Source organism: Lampetra fluviatilis, chromosome 4 (assembly GCF_964198595.1).
Source record: "Lampetra fluviatilis chromosome 4, kcLamFluv1.1, whole genome shotgun sequence".
NCBI lineage: Eukaryota > Metazoa > Chordata > Hyperoartia > Petromyzontiformes > Petromyzontidae > Lampetra > Lampetra fluviatilis.
The window spans coordinates 16,277,250-16,282,249 of NC_136278.1; positions in this window are offsets into that span (position 1 = coordinate 16,277,250).

Consider the following 5,000-nt stretch of genomic DNA (forward strand, 5'->3'; position numbering starts at 1 on the left):
AAATGAGCGATTTCCCAGCTCGATGGAATTCGGCGCGACAGAAACGATGCCCCGTAACGCACATGAGAGCAATCCGGGCCAATTTCTCCCGTTTGATGGGGTCTATGTGTAAAAATTTTGACTTTTTTGAGTGCACGTGCAAATCTGCTGGAAAAGCCTGTGGAAGTTTCACGGCGTTCGTACGATATTTGGCGACGCAAAAATGAGCGATTTCCCAGCTCGATGGAATTCGGCGCGAGAGAAACGATGCCCCGTAACGCACATGAGAGCAATCCCGGCCAATTTCTCCCGTTTGATGGGGTCTATGTGTAAAAATTTTGACTTTTTTGAGTGCACGTGCAAATCTGCTGAAAAAGCCTGTGGAAGTTTCACGGCGTTCGTACGATATTTGGCGACGCAAAAATGAGCGATTTCCCAGCTCGATGGAATTCGGAGCGAGAGAAACGATGCCCCGTAACGCACATGAGAGCAATCCCGGCCAATTTCTCCCGTTTGATGGGGTCTATGTGTACAAATTTTGACTTTTTTGAGTGCACGTGCAAATCTGCTGAAAAAGCCTGTGGAAGTTTCACGGCGTTCGTACGATATTTGGCGACGCAAAAATGAGCGATTTCCCAGCTCGAGAGAATTCGGCGCGAGAGAAACGATGCCCCGTAACGCACATGAGAGCAATCCGGGCCAATTTCTCCCGTTTGATGGGGTCTATGTGTAAAAATTTTGACTTTTTTGAGTGCACGTGCAAATCTGCTGAAAAAGCCTGTGGAAGTTTCACGGCGTTCGTACGATATTTGGCGACGCAAAAATGAGCGATTTCCCAGCTCGATGGAATTCGGCGCGAGAGAAACGATGCCCCGTAACGCACATGAGAGCAATCCGGGCCAATTTCTCCCGTTTGATGGGGTCTATGTGTAAAAATTTTGACTTTTTTGAGTGCAGGTGCAAATCTGCTGAAAAAGCCTGTGGAAGTTTCACGGCGTTCGTACGATATTTGGCGACGCAAAAATGAGCGATTTCCCAGCTCGAGAGAATTCGGCGCGAGAGAAACGATGCCCCGTAACGCACATGAGAGCAATCCGGGCCAATTTCTCCCGTTTGATGGGGTCTATGTGTAAAAATTTTGACTTTTTTGAGTGCAGGTGCAAATCTGCTGGAAAAGCCTGTGGAAGTTTCACGGCGTTCGTACGATATTTGGCGACGCAAAAATGAGCGATTTCCCAGCTCGATGGAATTCGGAGCGAGAGAAACGATGCCCCGTAACGCACATGAGAGCAATCCCGGCCAATTTCTCCCGTTTGATGGGGTCTATGTGTACAAATTTTGACTTTTTTGAGTGCACGTGCCAATCTGCTGGAAAAGCCTGTGGAAGTTTCACGGCGTTCGTACGATATTTGGCGACGCAAAAATGAGCGATTTCCCAGCTCGATGGAATTCGGCGCGAGAGAAACGATGCCCCGTAACGCACATGAGAGCAATCCCGGCCAATTTCTCCCGTTTGATGGGGTCTATGTGTAAAAATTTTGACTTTTTTGAGTGCACGTGCAAATCTGCTGAAAAAGCCTGTGGAAGTTTCACGGCGTTCGTACGATATTTGGCGACGCAAAAATGAGCGATTTCCCAGCTCGATGGAATTCGGAGCGAGAGAAACGATGCCCCGTAACGCACATGAGAGCAATCCCGGCCAATTTCTCCCGTTTGATGGGGTCTATGTGTAAAAATTTTGACTTTTTTGAGTGCACGTGCAAATCTGCTGAAAAAGCCTGTGGAAGTTTCACGGCGTTCGTACGATATTTGGCGACGCAAAAATGAGCGATTTCCCAGCTCGAGAGAATTCGGCGCGAGAGAAACGATGCCCCGTAACGCACATGAGAGCAATCCGGGCCAATTTCTCCCGTTTGATGGGGTCTATGTGTAAAAATTTTGACTTTTTTGAGTGCACGTGCAAATCTGCTGGAAAAGCCTGTGGAAGTTTCACGGCGTTCGTACGATATTTGGCGACGCAAAAATGAGCGATTTCCCAGCTCGATGGAATTCGGCGCGACAGAAACGATGCCCCGTAACGCACATGAGAGCAATCCGGGCCAATTTCTCCCGTTTGATGGGGTCTATGTGTAAAAATTTTGACTTTTTTGAGTGCAGGTGCAAATCTGCTGAAAAAGCCTGTGGAAGTTTCACGGCGTTCGTACGATATTTGGCGACGCAAAAATGAGCGATTTCCCAGCTCGAGAGAATTCGGCGCGAGAGAAACGATGCCCCGTAACGCACATGAGAGCAATCCGGGCCAATTTCTCCCGTTTGATGGGGTCTATGTGTACAAATTTTGACTTTTTTGAGTGCACGTGCAAATCTGCTGAAAAAGCCTGTGGAAGTTTCACGGCGTTCGTACGATATTTGGCGACGCAAAAATGAGCGATTTCCCAGCTCGATGGAATTCGGCGCGACAGAAACGATGCCCCGTAACGCACATGAGAGCAATCCGGGCCAATTTCTCCCGTTTGATGGGGTCTATGTGTAAAAATTTTGACTTTTTTGAGTGCACGTGCAAATCTGCTGAAAAAGCCTGTGGAAGTTTCACGGCGTTCGTACGATATTTGGCGACGCAAAAATGAGCGATTTCCCAGCTCGAGAGAATTCGGCGCGAGAGAAACGATGCCCCGTAACGCACATGAGAGCAATCCGGGCCAATTTCTCCCGTTTGATGGGGTCTATGTGTAAAAATTTTGACTTTTTTGAGTGCAGGTGCAAATCTGCTGAAAAAGCCTGTGGAAGTTTCACGGCGTTCGTACGATATTTGGCGACGCAAAAATGAGCGATTTCCCAGCTCGATGGAATTCGGCGCGAGAGAAACGATGCCCCGTAACGCACATGAGAGCAATCCGGGCCAATTTCTCCCGTTTGATGGGGTCTATGTGTAAAAATTTTGACTTTTTTGAGTGCAGGTGCAAATCTGCTGAAAAAGCCTGTGGAAGTTTCACGGCGTTCGTACGATATTTGGCGACGCAAAAATGAGCGATTTCCCAGCTCGAGAGAATTCGGCGCGAGAGAAACGATGCCCCGTAACGCACATGAGAGCAATCCGGGCCAATTTCTCCCGTTTGATGGGGTCTATGTGTAAAAATTTTTACTTTTTTGAGTGCACGTGCAAATCTGCTGGAAAAGCCTGTGGAAGTTTCACGGCGTTCGTACGATATTTGGCGACGCAAAAATGAGCGATTTCCCAGCTCGATGGAATTCGGCGCGACAGAAACGATGCCCCGTAACGCACATGAGAGCAATCCGGGCCAATTTCTCCCGTTTGATGGGGTCTATGTGTAAAAATTTTGACTTTTTTGAGTGCAGGTGCAAATCTGCTGAAAAAGCCTGTGGAAGTTTCACGGCGTTCGTACGATATTTGGCGACGCAAAAATGAGCGATTTCCCAGCTCGAGAGAATTCGGCGCGAGAGAAACGATGCCCCGTAACGCACATGAGAGCAATCCGGGCCAATTTCTCCCGTTTGATGGGGTCTATGTGTACAAATTTTGACTTTTTTGAGTGCACGTGCAAATCTGCTGAAAAAGCCTGTGGAAGTTTCACGGCGTTCGTACGATATTTGGCGACGCAAAAATGAGCGATTTCCCAGCTCGATGGAATTCGGCGCGACAGAAACGATGCCCCGTAACGCACATGAGAGCAATCCGGGCCAATTTCTCCCGTTTGATGGGGTCTATGTGTAAAAATTTTGACTTTTTTGAGTGCACGTGCAAATCTGCTGAAAAAGCCTGTGGAAGTTTCACGGCGTTCGTACGATATTTGGCGACGCAAAAATGAGCGATTTCCCAGCTCGAGAGAATTCGGCGCGAGAGAAACGATGCCCCGTAACGCACATGAGAGCAATCCGGGCCAATTTCTCCCGTTTGATGGGGTCTATGTGTAAAAATTTTGACTTTTTTGAGTGCAGGTGCAAATCTGCTGAAAAAGCCTGTGGAAGTTTCACGGCGTTCGTACGATATTTGGCGACGCAAAAATGAGCGATTTCCCAGCTCGATGGAATTCGGCGCGAGAGAAACGATGCCCCGTAACGCACATGAGAGCAATCCGGGCCAATTTCTCCCGTTTGATGGGGTCTATGTGTAAAAATTTTGACTTTTTTGAGTGCAGGTGCAAATCTGCTGAAAAAGCCTGTGGAAGTTTCACGGCGTTCGTACGATATTTGGCGACGCAAAAATGAGCGATTTCCCAGCTCGAGAGAATTCGGCGCGAGAGAAACGATGCCCCGTAACGCACATGAGAGCAATCCGGGCCAATTTCTCCCGTTTGATGGGGTCTATGTGTAAAAATTTTGACTTTTTTGAGTGCAGGTGCAAATCTGCTGGAAAAGCCTGTGGAAGTTTCATCCGACGAAAAAAGCACGTTCTCGAGAAAGCAGGAGAGCTAAGTCATTCACAAATTAGCTGGATTTGGCTTGTGGTTCGTTTCCCAAGTAACAGAGCGGCATCAACCTTTAAGTGCACGCCAGTACATCCCCGTGGGATACAGGGGGTCTCGGCGGACTTTGCTCGGGGGAAAAACGTCGAGGTGAGCCGCCTGGCCATGCTGTTCATGGGTCTCTCCTTTTTAAGTTTCGCCTGCCAATTTATTTTCTCTAGCGGTTTTATACACTAACACTCGATGTTTTGGGAAAGGAATACAATTGTTCAAAAAACGTCTTCGCAATTCATGTCGTTAGATTGCTAATGAAAATTCGTAAAAAAACGTACACGCCATACATGTTCTTTGCTTCCCTCTCGATACAAGTGAAGGGGAAAAACAGCCTTAACGGTTGCTAAAAAAATCGCCCTTTACATATACATGGGTCGTCTTCCCCTCTCGACAACGGAGACAAGTAACCCACGCCAGGCACTGTCAGTAACTGCCATAGATCTGCTTTAAAATGCCCATTCGTCTTGCGTCGCTCACGTTCCCGGAGCTTTGGGTAATGTCTGAGGCCTATCCCCGCTAATTTCTACCGTTTGTCGGTAGCTG